General features: G+C 37.9%; 1 protein-coding gene across 2 annotated transcripts in view; it reads left to right on the top strand.

Annotated features, from left to right (window-relative positions):
* The window catches only part of LOC145972727 (uncharacterized), a 238,513-nt gene that overhangs the window by 173,195 nt on the left and 42,616 nt on the right, over positions 1–22,702 (top strand). The gene's annotated exons all lie outside the window — the stretch shown is intronic.

The following is a 22,702-nucleotide window of genomic DNA, read 5'->3' as shown; positions in this document are numbered from 1 at the left end:
ATTCCATCCGTGAAACCGGAGCAGGGGTGGCTTTGAGATCGAAGAGAACGAACGATCCGGCAGCGCACGCGTGCTCTCGTATATCGATATATGTTACTTTTACCCGTCCACTGCCGCATTTGCCGCACGTGTGTAGTGATGGGATTTACGACAAATGCGTAGTCGACGAATGTACACGAACACGTATGACTAAATGTTAAATAGAAACCGGTCGCGAACGAGCCCCGGGGCGAACCGGCTTCGGTTTTCCATCCCATGGTCTACCGCGCGAAAAAGCACTGCTTTTCAGTTCGTTATAAAAGCCACGTGTAACTTATAATTACGATCGCTATAGCGCGCTAACTATCGCGTGCGGTAGTTACTTCCAGAGTTCCTCTCAGAGACTTTATACGGCTTATTTCGCGAAAAGTCGTTCGTAAGACATAAAATGACATTTTATATCACATTGTATAGTATTACATTTTATATGTTACTTTATGAAATATTCAACTGGAGGTTAATGATCTGAGAAATCGAATCGCACGAAATATAATTATCAGGTCCCTTATTAACATTAAAAAAGTAAAATTTAATTAAAAGAGAAGAGAAATATGAATTTTTTCTTGTAGCCGATATAAAATTAACGGAATGAATTATTCAAATGTTTTTCGACATTTTCGGAAAAACCTTTCAGTTGTATATAACGAGATTATATCTCATATCGTCATATTTCTCCGACGCGAATCAACAGTGTTGGAAAATAATTGAAACGAGTTCTCCGGTCACGTTATGGAAAAGAAAACATTTTTCATTGTCCCGATCGTGTGCTTTTCCGTAACCAGAATTTTCTCTATATTTCTATTTGCACATTTTCTGCAAAATTCGCACGTCGCATGTACATGTATATATATGTACAGATCTACATGTTATATTTCGAGATAGACCGTACCATCTGTCTGTATACTTTCGCCGTAGTTTCTAGTCAAACACGATCTTTTATCCCGCGTTAGAATTACAGAAACGATATCGCGGCCCATCGAATGAGAGTAAAGTTCCGGGGTGAATCGTTCGCGACTGAGAAGCACTCGGAATCGGTTCGTTCTCGCTCGGAGCGAGAGTTGCTTTGTTGCAGTTCGACGCGGAGAACCCAATTAATTTTGTTTGATCGGCACTTTTTCCAATTTTGCTGCCGTTTATCGCCTCCCAATCCCTTCCTGTATATCTTTCTCATCGAAGGTAAAGTTAAAGTGTGGTCCACTTCGATCGGATAATATGCGCGATATATACATATATATAGTATATATACGAAGTGTCCTGCGATAGAATGTTCATAGCTCAGAGTTAAACTTTCAGTCGATAATTAAGGTAATTTTCCAACTAATCCGGCGTAGTTTCGATTTATGGATATTCTATCGCAGGCTATCCTGTATATCGGATATCGTATAGTTACGCGAGCACTTGTGTCGATCGTTCGACTTGATTGAACGTACGGCTATAATCGTAACATTAGCGGACAGAGAAGCTGTTTTTCGCGATCGTTATTAGCTCTCCTGGGAAGATGAATGTATGAGCGAAGAAAAATAGACGATAGGACGTTGATAGAATCGCGAGAACAATTTATCTCTTCTCGTTGATATCACGCGCGTATGATACAATTCAAAATTCGATATAAATATTCTTATCAATAGTGCAATGTTATTTATTCGCAATCCGCGTTTTGCCTTTTATTTCTACAAAACTCACGGATATGCGACCCTTGAATTGGGTCGAGTAGGGATTTCGCCGGATGGACAAAGCGGTTTTACATCATACAAATTTTTTCTATAACAAACGTTTTAGTTCGCGGATTAATTCGGGCGATATATATTCGCGATTCTTGTTATTGAATATGTATCGATTATATAAATATTATAAAAAAGATTATACTGATAGTCGTCAATATATTAGCAGATTATTTATTAATATAATGCAATATTATGTGTAATGCAATATATATGTAGAATTGTAGAGAATCAATATTTACATTTTCAGGTGAATATATTTAGTTAAAAATTTGTATTTTATACTTTAAGCTTTGGAGTTTCGCAATTTGAGAACAAGTCTCAACAGTAAATCACTATGGGACATGGGGACATAAGGTAGACGTTGAATTGAGAGTAATTCTCAAACGGTATCCATTTGAAAGTGCAACCCCTTGGGAGCAACTTCTGAAAGCAAAACTCTCGCGAGTAATAGATAGGAAACATAAACTAAATAAGTCTTAATAGCAACATTTTTACTCTTTCCATTCATACAATATCTAACTTCATAAATCTTTCTTTGTCGAATATAAAATTTGTTTTTATTTATTTTTTTAATTAAATAAAATGCCAAGTTTCTTGGAAGATGGATTAATCATACACATTGCTATAATTAAGATCTTTTCACTTGTGCAACAAAAACAATTTTTATTAAATAGATTCTACTTAATCGCAATTAATTATCGCGATTTCGTGGAAACAGAATTAATCGAGAAACGTTCGGAACTTTGTTTAAATAACGACAGCGTGAAAGAGAAGACAGACATTTCCAACGATCGTATTGATTTTAGCGATGCACTATTTATTAAATGATGCCAGTGACAAGCTCATTGTTTATTCACATCCGCTCTTTGCTGGAAGCAGCCATGATTTTCTTAGCAAGCGTTATATACAAGCGGTGGCATACGTGGATAGATAGACGAACGAGCGGAGACAAAATGATCGCGGGAATAGAAATAGGATGAGAGGAAGAAAAGGACAACGCAGATGGAGCGGTGGGTGACGTAGAAGCCGAGTAGAGTTGAGAGCTAAGTTTTAATTAATGTAATGGAGAGTAGCGCGTGATTAGCTTCCCAATCAGCAAGCTCCTCCTGCCACTACTGCGGCTTTGGCTGGAGAAGGACGAATAACGGAAAAAGAGACAGATAGAATTTGTGACAAGAAGATACGACAAGAAGCACGGAAATGGAGAATGAAAATAATTGTGAAAAATTTGAATAAATCATTCGCGAAATGTTATCAAATTTTTATGCGCGAGAGAAAATTTCTCTTTAAATATATGTATGGTTATAAAATTATCACCTAGTGTAATACATTGTTAAAAAAACTACGGAAAAGAAACATGACTAGCAAGGAAAAGTGAATTTTTAAACGACAAAAATACACAATTGTTCAATGCAGATTACGATGCGTCAATTTGCGCGAACGCTACAGCTAAATTGTTGGCTTAATATACATCTAATTATGCATAACGTTCTACATTAATGGATAATAGGTATAGGTGTAAGCGTCATAGTTTGTTTGTTGTTGGTAACATGGATGTTATCAAACTAGCAGTAACTTGCTTATCTTAAGATAACTAATCTAGCGAATTTCGAGTACCTAGCTGAAAGTAATTACGAGAAAATTTCCGCGAGAACGAACATTTAAATGCAAAAAAGAACATTATACATTTATTTATTAAAATGCAATCGCAAAGATACGTTTACTGCGCGCATTATATATTCCATCAATCGTTACTTCATAATGAACAATCGGTGAGCAAACATTTTACAACACGAGTTCGATATATACGGCATGTCAATTAATTGATTTACGGGCAGCGATATTTATGAAGCGTGATACACTATCCCACGGTTTTCCCGTTAATACTTTTGTTCGATTCGACCGATCGTGTTATTTCTCACCGTGACAGGTATCGTCGTGATATTCGTCGACCCGATAATAGTTTCGATCGGGAACAGACTGCACGATACATTGCGCTCGACCGTCAATTAACGGTAACCGATAATCCAAAATAATGACAGGCGATTGCAGTTTGCGCCGCGCGATAACTGTTTGTCGATTTAAAAAGCGTAGAGAGGATCTGCAATTTGTTTTTATATTGCATACAATTAAGCTCATCTTGTGACAGCAGTATCGTTGTTGCGTCAATAAATATAAACATGGGATGAAAAATAAAAAAAAGAGCTATACAGAATTAAATTATAAAAAGTAAATTTTCAAAGAAAACAAAAGAAAAATTCGGAAATTATCAGAAAAATAAATTAGAATATTATAAAAATAAATTAAAATGTTAGCTTATTACGCAATATATCGAATTATATTTGGCGATATTTACAAAATGTGGATGGTAGTTGGGCAAGTATTCAGAAAAAAATAAATAAAATTATTATAATTCAGTTTTTATAACTATCGTATATATAATTTCAAATGTTTCTCTCAACCTATCAAGGAAGCCTTATGCTCCAGCAAGATTATTGTAGTTATATTAATTGATATTATAAGTACTGTGAGGAAAATCTGGCAATTACATAATTAATTTTCCCACAACACTGGATGCGAAATGGGTACATTCACGTTAGTTCGCGATAATAAAATTGGTAGTCGACCGTCATCATTAATCCTTCTTAAGCGATAAAGTAACCGACACGTTGTAATAATGGAGTATTAGGTCTCATTATTGTAGGATAATTGGAAAATGGTGAAATGGCGTGGAAGATGTAGGTTACAGAGGTTACATATAAATGACGTGGACGAGTACAAGATAATTGAATTGTGCGTCCGTGTGAATTGAAGCCCGAAATTTATTAACGAAAGTTTATTAATTCATCATCATACACGGTCTTTAATATAACCAGAATCTGTCTAAACCAACCACTATACTCATGTGGTAAAAGATAAATTAAAAATTGCACGAGACACGACGATAAAAGCATAAATTAGGCAAAGAATCATTTATTATTACGTTAACGATTCCACAATGCGAATTCGAATCGAAGCTAATTGGTACCTATTAAATTCACTGTGATTGAGATTCTCCGGAGAGTTTGATCTTCTCACAGTACGATATATTGTATCAATTACCTCACAGAATCGTTAACGAGACGTTGTGATGATAAGGTAGCGATATTACGTTACACTTAACCACGCTTCGGTATCGTGGCATTGCCGTCTATCAGAATAGGTAAAACGGATCATCTAGTTAGGGAGGATACAGCTCTCTCCTTACAGACTTGACGATCTCGCAATGATTAGACCATGAGTATCGCACATACGCGAATCCTATTCTAATTGGCGTAACGACAACAATTAACGAAGCATATACACAGTAAAAAATAAAATGTTAATTATAACATTTTTCCCAGAAGTCTACTCTAAATTATAAGTTAAAATAACTCATTCATCGTATGTTAATTATTGACAAACTAAAAATGTTAAATAATTGACACAATACTTTACATTTATTTTTGTTATTGTAACTTTAAGTGTAATGTAAAAATAACATACAAATTAATTAAAAATTACATGAAAAAATAATTACAATAACTCATAAGAAATGTTGAGGACATTAACATATAATAGTAATTATTTTAACTTAAATTATTTGTAATAGAAACATTTGATTTTAGTAAATTTGATTATTTTTGTATGTCAAAGTTCAAGATCATTTGAAGATTCACTTTAACTTTTCTTAGAATGTTAAACTGACTTTGAGACATGTTGATTGTTTAAAATGATTATGTTAAAAATACTCAAAATAATATTTCATTTCTAAGAGACATATACAAAGTGTTAAATTATAAAGTTGACATAAATGTAACACATGAAAACGTTATAAAAATAATAACATATAGTTTGTATGTTAATTTTACATTGATGTACTAATCAAAACGTGGTAACACAAGAAAATTTTAACACATGGACGCACAATTTTTTACCGTGTAGGTATTCGTAACAATAATCAATTACTCGTAAGTCGTACCAGATTATCTCTTATCACTTGTTTTCCACAAACGAATATCGAAAAAAGGGGTAACAAAAACCCTGTTTGAACATTCGAAAAAGCCATGCTTCAACGAATTAACGTATGTCCGCAGCCAGGACATACCGGAAGCCGTGGTTATACGCTTTCGCACTATCGTTGGAGGGGAAACGTGGAAGAGAAAGTATCCGCGCGATTCCACGTGCCAACCGGCGTCATATCCGGTCGCGCGTGGCTGGCAAAAAAGGGGGACAGACAAACACGGGTGTTCGAACTCCGAGCTGGAGAGGAGGAGTCGGGAAAAAAAGTTATATTGCCTCTGCGTCCGGAGTGACGAGCCAAACGCGTCGCCGGCATATGAATAATATCGCGCCGCGACATATAGCGGCGTTTCCGCCACGTCACGCGGCCTTTCCGACACGACCGTCTCGACGGAGTATTCGCTGATTGGATTCAAATTGGAAAGGGTAGTTTATGTCTCCGCGTCGCTATGCATATTCCGTCCGAATTATGTTTTCCCGGATGCGCGACATGGAAGAAAATCGAACGCGAATAGATCGAAAGAAGGGGATTAGCGTAAATCGAGCTTATGCGAACATTTTTGGATCCCAATTCCGGGCATCGAAGAATAAATAACAAACATCGGTGGAAAATCCGATCGGCGAGGGAGATGTATTTGTTGTGGAGCGGTAAGTTAAGCGAATGAAACGGAAGCTGAAGACGGAGCATCGACGAGGTCTCAGACAAACGAGCGTCCGATATTCCATTTACTATAGAACGAAATGTAGAATGTAGAACGAAAAGGAATTACCTCTCAGGTCGCGCTGAGACAGCGCGATAGAGGGAGAGAGAGAGAGAGAGAGAGAGCGTAGATAACGAAAAAAGAAGTAAAGAAAATACATGGAAAGAAGAAGGGAAAACAGAGTGGATAGAGACGTCGAATGGAGTCTTCCTGTCCTCGACTATAGTTCTCCATTTTCTCCGTCCGACTATCGCTCTCTGTTTCTACGCGGGACGGTTCTTATCCCATCTTCCTCGCGATTGTCTATAACTCGATGGTTTCTTGCGCCGCGACACCCGCAATAAATAGCTTCTCCTCTCTCTCTTCTTGTTTCTCATCGTTCCATTCTCGTTCCCTCCTTTGTGACGCTCGCGACGGAAGTGCGAGGTTCTCGTCGTCCTCGAAACCGCCAGCCACCATTCGGCGTGTTTGGCTGTGCATTTTGAAACTTTCAAGACGGATGCAGGTAAACGGACCAAGTTTCGAGTTTACTCGGATGGGCGACGTTGGCGCGTCACTTTACTAATTGCGTTCAGGATTTACGGGACCCGAGGGCGCGCGAGAGGATTTTGCTACGGGATCGCGCCGATGCATTACCCCGTCTCCCCCGAATCGACTCGCTCCTCTCTCCCGAGAAAAGGACGGCGCAGCGAGATAAGAATGTTTATTACGAAAGTGCAAGCCCGTCGTGATGCGGAATTTGTAGTTTTGCATCGAGTTCCAGATTTTCTAGAAATACCTCGAGAATTTTAACACGTCCCACCCCGTGTTGTGGTTTCAATTGCTTTATTCCGAGTTTGTTCAATACGCTTCTCTGACCCCACCTTCGGCCGAGATGTGAAGAATACGAAAGAATTTTTACAAATTGCTCAGTATGTATTTCATAAATCGCAAAATATGCCATAGGATATTTCGCATGAATAAAAGGTGGAATTCACCACCGTGGGACTTTTGGGATGCCGCGTTTTCGTGAGCAGAACATAAGAGGAGAAACATGGACAGCTGGCGTTGAAAGTTTCAGTCAGGTTTGCGATCTTAATTTCTTGTCCGCTTTTGCTTTCTGCAAGGTATTTTTTTCTTCATTTTCGACTCGTGGAAGCACCGTTTACGATGTCGGTTTTCGGTCCCTCTCCAAAAGCCCAAAACCCCTCCTTCTTTCATTCTCCTTGTAAATTTTCATCCGACTTGAGTGACCGGTAGCGAAGTGAAAATTGTTCAGATTCAATGACCTTAAACTCGATGGGACGATGCGAGTAGAGTAGAGGATTTTCCCAGGTTTCGTCTAGGAAATCCTCTGCAGCATCGAATATCGCGCCACTGATACTCGGACTCGAGGTAACGCACGAGATATTTTGCAAAATTCCGGGAATGCTCGGAAAGCAAGTAACATTTGAAAGCAACGATCTGTAAATCGCTGCCATATGCATTTCAGCGAGCTTCCAATGCAATAATCAGAATTGCAAAGATGTACAATTTTTAGCGAGCATTCGATGTCCACGAGGACATCGATTTTGTCGGCATTTTATTATTTCATGTATTAATATACAAATGTATGATGCGTGCGATATATTTGTTTACTTCTTATTTACATTTTGACAATAATAACAATATAAAGTTAGAAATTAAAAATCTAGCAGCTACAAATGCATTCTTCTACCAGTTTTAAGTGCAAAAGATGACTTTAATCTCCTTCTCTTGGATTCGTTTCGCTTGGCTCGTTTTTCCCTCGCGAAAAACAACAATTTAAAATTTAACGAAGTATAATACGATGTTATTCGCGATTCGAGAAACCGACAATGAATAATATTTATAAGAACTCGCTAGAACCGGATGGACAAGCAACAATGATGATCCTTTCCTATTTCTATCTTTCTCTCTCTTTCAAATACGACGACAAAGTCCCTCGCAATTTTCAAATTCCATTTGGACGGGCGACAAAGAGACGGTAGGAAGGAATTGGCGCTGTTAAAAATTTCAGCTTCTGGTCGCGACCTTAATTTCTTCTCCCTCATGGCTCCTGACTTCCGTTGCTCGTTTTTGACCAGCGAAAATGGCCGCCACCCTGGTAGCGCGTGTTGTGGGCGACATGAATAAATAAAAGAGCCGCACCGCGCCGAGGGAGCGAGAGAGAGAGAAAACTTACGGGGAAAAATAGACGGAAGGCAGGCCGAAGTGTCGGAAACTCGCGCGGCGCTGGTTCGTTCGGTTACCGCCGAAACTTATCTAATCAATCAGCCGACTGATCAACCTTTCATTGATCGCTGTAATCCATCACATGTAGCGCCGATACAAACCGGGCGTGCCCTCCCGTTCGCTCGTACGGCCGCGCCAGAGCTCTCGCTCTCTCGATTTTCCCTCTGAGTTATAACGCTAATTATTTTTCGCCCGAGCGATCCATCTCCGCGAGCTCCTCCGCGAGATACGCTGACAAATCTTCGAGAAATCATTAAAAGTTTTAACCAGCGGCAGGGACGATATCGTCGGGAAAGACTTTCCGCGCCGCGCATCCATGTTAATTTCCTCCGATGGACTTTTTTTCCGCGCGCAAGATTTAAGATTGTTACATAAATTTCCGATTGGAATTACGATATTAGCGCGCGAGGCTATATCTCGTTGTCGAATTAATAGAGAGTAGTCAAGTGTGTGTTAATAATGAATGCGACTCGCTGCTATATAACTTTCCGGACGCCCCCGCGTTATTCCTACGAGGATTGCATTTTCATGAGCCGGTAATCATTAATAGATCGTCGTACTGTATATGTAGCGCGGTGTAACGCAAGATGCAAATTAATGAATGAAGGAGAGCCGAACGTCTATATATAGACCGCACCCCTGATTTCATATTCAAGGGCGGAATATGTATGCAATGGCGTAAGTGTACGCGCATAGTCTGCGTAGTCTGCGTAATCCATGTAACGCAGTTTAGAATCTAATCAGGTTTTATTGCTGAAATGTCATTCGCTGTTTCTTTGATGGAACTTTCGTCAGGTATGCGTCGCGCGGTACTCTGCATAATTAGAATGTAATTCGGTCGCTCTCAGCGGGTACGTACACCAACGAATTATCGCGAATTAGGTCTCTGTGTGGTGTAAGTAACACCATTGTTGACGCACGTGCAGCTTTTTCGCAGTCTGCGGCCAAAACAGCGCTGTGTATAATTGTACGCTACTCCCTGCTTTCATCTCGTAATTAATCTAAAGCCATTAAAATGGCCCGAATAGCATGACACATCTTTGCAATATATTTTACACGCGATACCATAATTAAATTACAGATAGCATGATTTAATAGAGAATCCTCAAAATTAATAATAGATTCGATATTAATAGACAGACAGACATCTCTCGTTTCGAAAAGTTGAATGATTTTAACCCTTTGCTTTATCGCCTGATGGATATTATTTCTATCTTAATTTTAACAACTTGAATTAAAGTTCAGTGAAATCTTCCTTAAAAGAATTGCTTCTTTTCATATAATCATTCAATATTAATTTATATATAATATTTCATAAACCTCTCCGTGAATTTTATTTTCCTCTCGCTATATATTTGAGTCTCCCGAAATTTATATTCGTGCGATTAAAATTTCAAGCGTATAGCGTGCGTTGGCGGAATGCCCAGTTTTAGACAAATTTGCACTATAAAGTGTTCTGATCCAATATCGGATTACGTTTCATGCATAAAGAACGAATGAATCTCCGTGATTAAATATATTTCTTTTTTTTTTTATGTCAGTTTTAGTTGAAAGTTTTCTCCGCGCTCGACTTGAAAGTGGAGCGACACACAGAAATGCATACGCATACGTTATCCGAGGTAGGCGAGCCCGATGTCACAACTTATTTAACGCAATCGAATAAGGGCCTCGAAATAAAACTTTTGAAATTACACGATGTTATGAAAATACAATTAATCGGATTTAAATAATTTCTTTCAATCTTATGCAATTCTTAAGAAATGTGTATTAACGCGATAAGCTCAAATGTCATATAGATCAAAAATTGCGAATTTTGCATAATGCGACTCCTCGCGGAAGAAGGCCTTTACACGATTTCACAAAGTCATGACTTCTCTCTTAACTGTATTATTTAATTTACCCCGTTAGAACGTGTTTTGTGTACAAACTCAATGACCTTGTCTCGATGCGTTATGACGCTTGGAGACCAAAGGCTTGAAGAAGACACTTTTATACAAGGTAATATACGCTCAGCTGTCGCGGTTTCTCGATGCCTGGTATTTCCCATTCTATCTGTTCCTTTGTGTCATCGAGGCAAACGAGGCGATTAAAACGTAGATTGGCGACGGGCGTTCGTCGAGGATTTAATGCCGAAGCCACTCTGACCCGATTGAATATAAAGGTGACGTCGAGTGTGTACGAGCCCATCTCGTCGCGTTACCTCAAAGCTGCATTTTAATCAGATCTATTGTCGACGGTAAGAATTAATCAAATTATCCGCAGTCTTCGACGCTGCAAATATCCACGAGATTAAAGAAGATTTCGCGACAGCGTCGTAGTCTCGGTCATAAAAGCAAAAACAAGAAACATTATAACGAAGTTATACCCTCATCTAAAGAGATGAGTCTGACGAACTTATTTTATCCTTCTCGTCGCAATAAGTATTGTAATTCCGATAATATAAAATAATGTCGTAAAAGTTGATTGGAGAATTTATCTATTACGTCAAAAAATTTGAAAATATATAAAAATACTTTAACTTCACACAATTCACGTGCATCGAGAACATTCTAAATTGTCCATTTCTTTTTCTTTCAAAGTGGACTATATCTTTATTTAGTTTTAATTATCGAGTCTCTTTATTTTTTTTTAAATAAACGATTGTATCGCGTTGCACCGAATGTAAAATAAATACCACAAATAAATGAGCGGAGACTAAAATATTTATAAAATACAATTCAACAGCTGAAAAAATAACTGTCTCGAAACTCTCGTTCAATACGACAAAGACAATACCGCGACATGAAAAGGACGTACCTTTTTACATTCGCGATAATGCCTTTGCAACGGAATGTAAAACCATCCTATCGACTGACATTTTTTCAATACATGTTAAAATTTCACATGCGAACCGTGACAATAGTTATTCTTGATTGTTTTTAATACGAGGTTAAATATCACTTAACCTGTTGTGTAAAGTTGCCTAATTTATTGCTGAATATCTCTTTATTTGAATTTGAAAAGAACAAACTTTATTTAAAAATGTCGGAAATGGACTTTATATACGGAAAATAGATTTTATCTATTATTTTTATCTTTCCTAAAATAGTATCGAAATGCTTTTCATAGTTATAATCATTTATAGTCAAATATTTTTAGGTTTCCTAAAGAAAATACAAATATCGAATTAATTTCGTTTTTTTAAATAATTGATTTAATCGAAGAAATTAATCAATACACATGATATCAACCGATGATAGTACGTCTTCAAGAATCGCAGCAATTAGATCGTCTCGCTCTCTTCTGACGCCTGAACGCTTTAGAATGATCTCTTTGAGTAACTGCAGTAGTACCCTCTTTCTCTCTTCCTCTCTCTGTCTCTCTCTCATCCCCGAACGGCATGAATCGTCGAGCGGTGAGCTTCGACAAATAGAGACAATTAAGCGGCTAATATGAGATACCCCCGCCTTGTGTGTCGCTCCCACGGGGACGAGACATCGACCGAGGGGGGGAGGGAGGGTGGCGAGAGTGTGCATCGCGCAACAATACTACCGGACAGTGCAAACACGAGCGGGGAAAACCAACAATGCGCCTCGACCCGGAGGCCGCCTGCAGCGCCTGGACCCCGGGGCCGCACACACCATCTCGCAACAACGTCGTCCGCACGTGCGTGTGCGTTGATCGGAACCCGACAGACGGCTGAACCGATCGTGACCGCGCATACGCTTCTGAAATTGCATTAAACGGCCGAACGAAAGCGTTAAATAATGCGGCAATTATAAGCAATGGCATATTATCGATACGAGAGCGTTCAATATACTTTTGCCTAGTTGTAATCAGAATGCAATTACTAGCTTGTATACATACATATACATCATATGTATATGTATGTAAAAAATGCGCTCATTGGATAAACATCGATGGTGTATTCAATTAACGCGAATAAATATTGAATCTCTGGAGAAAAGTGAACAAGATGAATTTACCGAAATTATGCAATTGATATAAAGATTGCTTCGGAACTTAATTTTAAAACTTACGGTTACATATTCGTGTTTTGAATTTCATACAAATTCTATAATTCTGAATTTAAGATTGTCGGCACAGATAAGCCTTCAAATTACACACAGTAAAAAATTTAAAAAATGTTATAACATTTTTCACATGTCTCAGAAAGTCCACTTTAAATTTTAAGTTAAAATAACTCATTCGTCGTATGCTACTTATTGACAAACTAAAAATAATTGACACAATACTTTACATTTATGTTTGTTACTGTGACTTTAAGTGTAATGTAAAAATAACATACAAATTAATTAAAAATTACATGAAAAAATAATTACAATAACTCGTAAGAAATGTTGAGGGCATTAATATACAGGGTGACCCATTTTAACTTAGGCAGCCAAATAACTCGAAAAATAAGCAAGATAGAGAAAAATGTTTTAGACAAAAGTTGTATGGTTTCGAGGGGGCCATAAGATGGTATCATTGGTTTGACCTTGAAGAGTCATTTGAAGGTCACGTGAAGGTCACTTCAATTTTTTTAAATGGAATACCCTATATATTTTTGTACATTCTTGTAGCTTATTTCGAGAGCTTTCCAAAACACTATAATTAAGTACCTTTCCGTTAAGTACTTTTTGAGTTATGATGCTTGAAATAATTTCTTAATTTTACATAAACCGTAAAATATCTTGTAAAATATTCATTTTTCGATTATCTTACCTTAATACTTTTATGTACAAAATAATGAGAGGAATCAATTGGTGTAAAGAAAACACATTAAAGTTGTTTTTAAGAAAAAATATGGAATTGTTAATTGCAAATTACATATTTTTTCTTCGAAACAACTATGTGTTTTCTTTACACCAATTGATTCCTCTCATTATTTTGTACATAAAACTATTAAGGTAAGGTAATCGAAAAATGAATATTTTACAAGATATTTTACGGTTTATGTAAAATTAAGAAATTATTTCAAGCCTCATAACTCAAAAAGTACTTAACGAAAATGTACTTAATTATAGTGTTTTGGAAAGCTCTCGAGATGAGCTACAAGAATGTACAAAAATATATAGGATGTTCCATTTAAAAAAATTGAAGTGACCTTCACGTGACCTTCCAATGACTCTTCAAGGTCAAACCAATGATACCATCTTATGGCCCCCTCGAAACCATACAACTTTTGTCTAAAACATTTTTCTCTATCTTGCTTATTTTTCGAGTTATTTGGCTGCCTAAGTTAAAATGGGTCACCCTGTATAATAGTAATTATTTTAACTTAAATTATTTGTAATAGAAACATTTGATTTTAATAAATTTGATTATTTTTGTATGTTAAAGTTTAAGATTATTTGAAGATTAAATTTAACTTTTCTTAGAATGTTAAACTGACTTTGAGACATGTCGATTGTTTAAAATGATTATGTTAAAAATACTCAAAATAATATTCCATTTCTAAGAGACATGTACAAAGTGTTAAGTTATGAAGTTGACATAAATGTAACACATGAAAACGTTATAAAAATAATAGCCTATAGGTTGTATGTTAATTTTACATTAATACTAATCAAAACGTGGTAACACGAGAAAATTTTAACATATGGACGCACAATTTTTTACTATGTATACATCATCATATGTATATGTATGTAAAAAATGCACTCATTGGGTAAACATCGATGATGTATTCAATTAACGCGAATAAATATTGAATCTCTGGAGAAAACTGAACAAGAAGAGTTTACCGAAATTATGCAATTAATATAAAGATTGCTTGGTGGGGAACTTGATTGTAAAATATATTACATATTCGTATTCTGAATTTCATGCGAATTCTATAATCCTGAATTCTATAATCCTGAATTTAAGATTGTCGGCAGAGATAAACCTTCGAATTACACGCATCATTCATTCTTTTTGCGCGTCGGAGAGATTATTCCACTTTGGAAGATGATCACGCGAAAAGCTGGAAAATCGCTGAAAAAGCTAAAAGACGTGGCATATCGTTTTTCACGATATTTTCATTTTTTCGTAAAATATAAAATTCGTAGTCCATTAAAAACATTTCTTCTCAAATTTCCTATACTCCGTTCTCGTTGGGAAAAAAAACTAAAAAGAGAACATGTGTGTTGGCGTATACCGTGTCGGTATTGCGAATGCTGCACATGCTTGAGATACTCACGTTCCATTATTCCGAGGAAAAAATTTCGCAGCTATTGCTCTCTCATTTTAAACTTGTATTAAATTGCTCTTCACGTGGCTCATTAAGCAAATTAAGCGCACCCTTCGTCTACCGCGCGTGCACTCTCATTTTTTAAATTTCACAATAGAACGTACCACATGAAACTTGCATTGATAAAGCAGCCCTAACCCGGACCGGACTGCTCGCCCAGTCAAAAGACGATCTGTCTTTGAAACGGATTCGTCGTCGATTAAACGCGAAAGCGAAAAATCGTCTCTCCTCATCGACGATAATAACCTCCCCCTACCCCTCCCCCCTATCTTTAACGAAAGAGCTGTCGAACGCAGAGAGAAGAGCGTCGGGGAGCTATCGCTTTGAGGCGAAGACACGGTTAATGAAATAATTGAGTGGAAAAGGATATTTGCCGCGGGGTGGACGGGCCGGCAACCGTTCGATGCAATGAAATGCATAACAAATTCACCCCTCACCCTGTGCACGTGGGCGCCTCGGGCGACGACACGGCGAGGGGGCGGGGGCGGGGGGGGGGGGGCTAAAACGCGTGTGTATTACCTGAAACAGATCACCCGAGGCGAGATCGATTTGCGAGAAGAAAGAGGATAGACGGGAAAGAATCCTGGGAGAGGAAGGAGGGAATCGGTGCACGACCAAGGGAGAAGGGAAAACAGACTGGCTAAATCAACAGCCCGCGGGCGAGCGCGGGGGAAAATCGCTCGCTCTCTCGACCACCGCTATCTCTCTTCTCGCGCTGTCATTTACGCTTCCCTTTTTTTCCCCTTTTTTTTATACCGCGTGCTCGTATTGGCATAAAAGGTACGTAACGCCGAGTCCCGCGCGGTTTCGATATTGACCGGCGCGCGATAACTATAATATGTGCGTGGGCGGTACTGTTTCTTTCGCTCACTCCACAAAGAACGGTATTTCATAATCAATATAACCCGCTTTCATTTGCGTTACCTTCGCATACCTAACATCGTTAATTAAACTGCGCTATGCGAAATCTCGAGGCTCCCGCGGCGGGAAGTAATTACGAGTTTAATTTACATTAATGTACTCTTTTTTTACTAATTTAAGAAGGAAAACGTTCGTCTTTTTATCGAGCGCGCGAATTCGCGTGTATTTGCGATCTGAAAATAGACGATCGTTGTTTTCGCAGCGATACAATATCGCGTCGGAAACAAAACAGCACGAGAGATATCCCGACGGGAAGTAAAAGCCATGAAGCTAATTCTACAAAACGGCCAACAATTTCGCCGTCCACCGGAGCTCTTACATCCGTTAACGTCAGACCACCGGTGGATTTTTTGCGGCGAAAAACACAGCGGGATGGCGGCGGTCTCTCGGAGGCTCGGATGGGGACCGCACAATTTTCCATCTACGGCTTATCAGACGCTACAAGGTTTCCCTTTTCGTCCGTCGACGGAGGATTCTTCGACGGGGCGGGAAAACGTCAAATTTAGAAGCTTCGAAATTAATTCCGCGCCGCGCGATTGTGCGACGTTCACGCGTCTTGAATATTTAGCGTCGAGAGATATTCCCGGCCTTTATCAAAGCTTTCGCATCCCTCAGACGTCAATCCCACGATACGCATCGCATCGCGGCAAACGAGACAGGAGAGAGAATATCCGATTTTCTCGCCGCGGTTTATCCCGCGCTACGGACGTTTCCTTTTTGCTGTTTAATGTTTTTCCTGCATAATGCAACGCGAGGTAGCTTACGCCGCTATCGAAATAGCATGGCGATTATACGACAGCAGGCGTTCTCCGACGCGATCGCAAATCAAGACGATTTATCGATTCTGCGCCGGTTAATGTCGATAAATAATTCGCGTCGATTCGCAATAATTATCCGCGAGGAACGGACGACAGCTTGCGCGAAATATTTCGCCGTTGAAAGGTGTTTTCGTCCCTTTTGTAGACGCCGCTTCGTATCTCTCAGTGTCCATTTTGTCGAGCTTCCTCTCGCAAGAAAAAGCAGAAATACGAGGAAAACGTGAACGCCGAGCTTCGGACATTTCAATGCAAAAGCATCTTGCCGCGAGCATCCTGGCTGCTTATTTTCCTGCTTTCGAATCTTCTCCATTAGTCTCGAACGTTTCTTCGCTTCCCTCGCCGCTCGTCTCGTCTCGTCTCGTTTCGCCTCGCTTTGCCGTGTTCTTTCTTTTTCTCGCGGCAAATAACCGACGGGTCTTGCACCGCGTGCGAAGAAGAGAAAAGCGTGGAAACCTTACGATCCTCTCTCTACGATCCTGAATAGATCTTGCGGGTATTTCCGGTTCGACGTTTTCGTTTGCTTGTTGCACATGGCAAACGAATTACGATAAGTCTAGCACAGCGTATGTGAACCCAACATTCAAGATCGTAGGGTCTTTTATTCTTCTCATTATTCTAGTTTACGTTTCATACTCGGTCAGTTTTATTAATTTTATAAATTTCGTACTTTGTTGTTTGTGAAAATATAAGATAAAAATACAAGACTCGCGCGAAATATTCGCAGCGAAGATATAAGCTCATAAAATCGTAAAGATCGGTCGGATGTGCAGGATTTATATCGAGAAACACGGGAACTTTCTCCTTTATACGGACGAGCCCATCTCATACACCTTTATATCTCTATCATAGTATTTACGTCGATGTCGATCGACATCATTTTGAACAACGTCGATAAAGCCTCTTACGAGAAATACACCATGAGACATCCTTGAATTGCCGGCCGTTGTAGCTGCAAGCGTGTATGTTTCATTATAACGTACGAGTCGCTTTGAAAACACGAAGACTTTCATGATTAAAAAAATATATCGCCTAATAATTAAATCTGATTTATCGTCAATTATTAGATCAAATATAATAGATCATATACCATACGTTTGTAGGAGAAGTAAGTTTGAAAGGAGTCTGTCGTGGTTATTTCGGGCAGAATATTTCTCAGCTTCGAGGACCCCTTTCTGCACGATATTTTCCACGAGGAGTCGCAATGCAGTTCGTGTGTGATGATAATCTTGAATTTCCACCCGCATCTCCAGTCGTATCTGAAGACATCATCCCCGGAGGAAGCTGTATTCTATCCCTCTCATAGGATAACCGTCTCTCACGACGTTTACACCGGCCCGGTTCATAGAACGCGTCTTGAATCTTGCGGTAATACAGTACGAGAGTAAAGCTCCTTAGGGATGTCTCTCAGGATGCCGCGAGGCACTTGAGTTCCCTATTGCATGTGCATCTTCCCCGTTGGTCGAATTGGAGTAAATAATGCATTAATTGACATACATCACGTAATTGTTCACGCTTTTCGAGGGACTTCTCATCTATTATAATCTAAATAACACTTTCTACACAGTAAGAAAGTAAAATGCTAATTATAACATTTTTCACATGTCCCAGAAAGTCCACTCTAAATTTTAAGTTAAAATAACTCATTCGTCGTATATTACTTATTGACAAACTAGAAATGTTAAATAATTGACACAATACTTAACATTTATTTTTGTTATTGTGACTTTAAGTGTAATGTTAAAATAACATACAAATTAATTAAAAATTACATGAAATATAGTTACAATAACTTGTAAGAAATGTTGAGGACATTAACATATAATAGTAATTATTTTAACTTAAATTATTTGTAATATTTGATTATTTTTGTATGTCAAAGTTCCAGATTATTTGAAGATTCACTTTAACTTTTCTTAGAATGTTAAACTGACTTTGAGACAAGTTGATTATTTAAAATGATTATGTTAAAAATACTGAAAATAATATTCCATTTCTAAGAGACATACAAAGTGTTAAGTTATGAAGTGTACATAAATGTAACACATGAAAACGTTATAAAAATAATAACATATAGATTGTATGTTAATTTTAATTGAAGTACTAATCAAAACGTGGTAACGCAAGAAAATTTTAACATATGGACGCACAATTTTTTACTGTGTAATAACGATAAATGCTCACTCAATGCAAAATACTTGTGTGATAATTGGAAAGTACACTTTGCGAATGTCAAAAGACAGATTTCCAATAAAACGCGAGGTAAACTGCGTAATGAGTAAGATTAGACGAAAGGCTCATTAGTTACAGGTTTTATTGCAAAGGGTTGACATGTGCGCGAATAATAAAAAAAGACTCTTTTTAAAACACACGCCCCGATTAATATCGGAATATCTCTCGCAGCTATTTGCACGCTGCAGCAATATGACGTTCACATATTACATATCGGTGTTTGAGACTCCATAGAAAATTTTGTATGGTAGTTAAATATCTGCCGCAGCCAGACACAGAAAAAACACAGCGACAACGCAATTGGCGAGTCGCAAAAAAATAGCGTTTCCATTCGCTAATGCCCGACATCGTTACTCCATCTCGCGCTTCTTCCGAGCGGAACTTTTTAGCAATTTGTACGCGTGTAGGCATAAGGTCCATAATGAGTTGCACCAGGATGGAAAGAGAAAGAGAGAAAGAGGGATATAATAAAACTCGTGGCGAAATTAGTCCTCGAACGGAGTGGCGGGCCGGTTGGGAAGCGGAAGCTTTTTAATTATGATCCCATCGGGAGCGCGTGCAGCTCGACCTCGTTAATAGGTTCCTTTTTCTAGCTGCAAACTTTATAACGACTGGTAACAACTCGCCAAAGAAGAATCCGCGTTTTCGGATTTGCATAGGTACGTAAATGCGATACGCCGGATTATTTATGTAATGTTCGCACCACGAGCGAGGGCGATTTTACCGCGCAAAACGTATTTTTCCGCGCGAGTGCTGAAAATGCAGCCGTTTATCGTTGCAAATCTTTTTTTTTCTTCTCATCATCGAGTTGTTTTCCTACGAATCTTTCGCCGTTACATTTACATATGTGTGTTACATTTAAGCCGTTTATTTTACAAGCATTTTGCGTTTCAAGAAAATCTTGCTATAAGTGCACCGCGCAATAATTCGTACTTCTCTATGTCTCGCGTATTTTAAAATTGGATTCGTTTTTGTTTTCACGAAGCTTGCTTTAGGATAACAAATTTCTCTCTCTATCACCCCGTATCGCTCCCCATATCTCTCCCCTTTCGCGGTCGTATGGGAACGTCGGATCGGGGCCGTATTGCATATTTGCGTACTCGCCAAAACAAAACTATGTGAATTATTTCGATTCCATGTACGCCCTGCCTTTGTAACATGATAGGTTTTCGACGTTACGCCGATGCTTGCGGCTGGTGTAACATCCTCGGATTTCCGGTCTCTTTCTCTTTCCTAGTCCCCTTCCATCTCGAACGCATGCCGTGTGCTCGCGCTTTTGTGCTCTCTGTAAAGTATGCTGAAGAGCCCACGGTCGAATGCGTGAAACAATAAATATTTATTCAAATCGTAAATTTTAAAAAACGTTAACTGATACAAATATTTCCTCACGATGAAGTAAGAGAAATAATAAATTAAGAGAATACTATTTTTTCAAAATTACACGATTGATTGATATTTTTAACAGTTTCTATTAAAATGAGAAAACTATTCTTTCCTTAAAGAAACTAACCGTGTTACTCGACATTATGCCATTCGCTTATTTCTCTCTGCTGAGTTTCAACGAATCATTTTCTAATTAACTCTCAACCCCAGGTGATATTTTCCGCTTGCCATCAAATTAAACAAAAATAGGAAGCGAGAAAAGAGGATGTATTTTGGATACTTGACGTGTTTTAAATGTTATTTTTATTCTTTCTAACAATTCATGTTAGATTGTGAAAAAGTATAAGAATAGCATTCATATAAAGTATAAGAATAGCATTCATATAAAGAATATATGATTTTATCATATAAATCTTTCTATATAAAATGGAATGATGAACGACAGCGCAGAAACAGTAATAATAAAAAGTCTCTATTTATGATAACCATTATTCTCAATTAAATAATTCGGTCTCGACGTTTATGGGTCGATATTTCTGTCTTGAATGACCTTCATATTTTTAGCAAATCTAAAAGAAAGGCAAATACAAATGTGAATGTGGCAAGGAAGAACCGATCGATGGACGTTACAAAACGCCACGATAGACAATGAAGTTTCTCGCGAGGACCGTTACAATACATCCGTTGCAAGCTCTTCGTCTGTGGAATATCAATAGGAATTTCATCAATCGATCGGTGGTACTCGAAATCGGTAGTCGGCGAACGCGGTGCGCGAAAATACAGTCAACCGGCCGTAGCATTGACTCGCGCCCGAATTATTTCGGTTTCGCATACGACGCGGCTTTGTAACGTAATAGGTTTTCGACGTTACAACCGCGCGTCCGCGGCTGAGATATCGGGTTTCCAAATTGTCCCCGCACGACACAACCGTGATACTAAACCCCTCTCGCTGTCTTCCTCTCTCTCTCTCATTGTTTCTCTGTTTTTCTCTTCCTCTCTGTATTTTTTTTCTGGCCGCTCCATTTTATCCGCGAACTGTAGTGTGGAATCGCGCGTATACACACCGGAAACGCGGCCGCCGCAAACGCGCGTAGCGACATTCGATTCCGAGTTCGATGCCTCATGATTTAGTGAGATCTTGCCGAACGAGGTCGCCGGGTATTTGGTCAATGATAACCGACCTAGGCTACGTACACAGTAAAAAATAAAATGTTAATTATAACATTTTTCACATGTCCCAGAAAGTCCACTCTAAATTTTAAGTTAAAATAACTCATTCGTTGTATGTATTGACAAACTAAAAATGTTAAACGATTGACACAATACTTTACATTTATTTTTGTTATTGTGATTTTAAGTGTAATGTAAAAATAACATACAAATTAATTAAAAATTACGTGAAAAAATAGTTACAATAACTCGTAAGAAATGTTGAGGACATTAACATATAATAGTAATTATTTTAACTTAAATTATTTGTAATAGAAACATTTGATTTTAGTAAATTTGATTATTTTTGTATGTTAAAGTTTAAGATTATTTGAAGATTCACTTTAACTTTTCTTAGAATGTTAGACTGACTTTGAGACATGTTGATTGTTTAAAATAATTATGTTAAAAATATTCAAAATAATATTCCATTTCTAAGAAACATATACAAAGTGTTAAGTTATAAAGGTGACATAAATGTAACACATAAAAACGTTATAAAAATAATAACATAGGTTGTATGTTAATTTTATATTAAAGTACTAATCAAAACGTGGTAACACAAGAAAATTCTAATATATGGACGCACAATTTTTTACTGTGTACTGTCGATATTTTCAGATTTCGCATCTTTCTGTTGAGAGAATTAAAAGTGTCGCGCGGCTCGAATGGCTTGTACCACGTGAAGCGGTTTAATAATTATCTAATTTTATTAATTAGCAATATTCATAGTTATTTAAATTATTTATATTACGGATAGACGATATTATAATAATAATCCGAACAAAATAAATTAAACTTATAAACTTTAACTATTATAAGAATTATTTTGGTAAAATCTCAAATATTGCATTATGTTTAATAATAAATTCCCTTCTACTTTTTTTCAAATTGGCAAAAAGTGATGGTAGGAAAATTTGAATCTTATTAATCTATAAGTCTGTAAAAGTTATTCTCTACGAAGATCAGACGCTATAAATTTATATTGACATTTAACACGAGTAGGAGCACGTGTGTGTATCTGTTAACGACTATCAAGCTCGGATTGAGTCTTTCAAAAATTTTCGTATCACCTATACAAGAGATGAGAATGTCGACCAGTGGCCGACAGATCAGTCGTTCTTTACGTTCGGCGAGCTTTCATTTGTTCGATGAAAAAACGAGTATACTATGCGGAAAATTTATGTT

The sequence above is a fragment of the Camponotus vicinus genome, unplaced genomic scaffold (genome assembly GCF_025532165.1).
Source record: "Camponotus vicinus isolate PSW18456_S1 unplaced genomic scaffold, iyCamVici1.0 SCAF_6, whole genome shotgun sequence".
NCBI classification, from domain to species: Eukaryota; Metazoa; Arthropoda; class Insecta; order Hymenoptera; family Formicidae; genus Camponotus; species Camponotus vicinus.
This window is presented reverse-complemented; position numbering and strand designations above follow the sequence as displayed.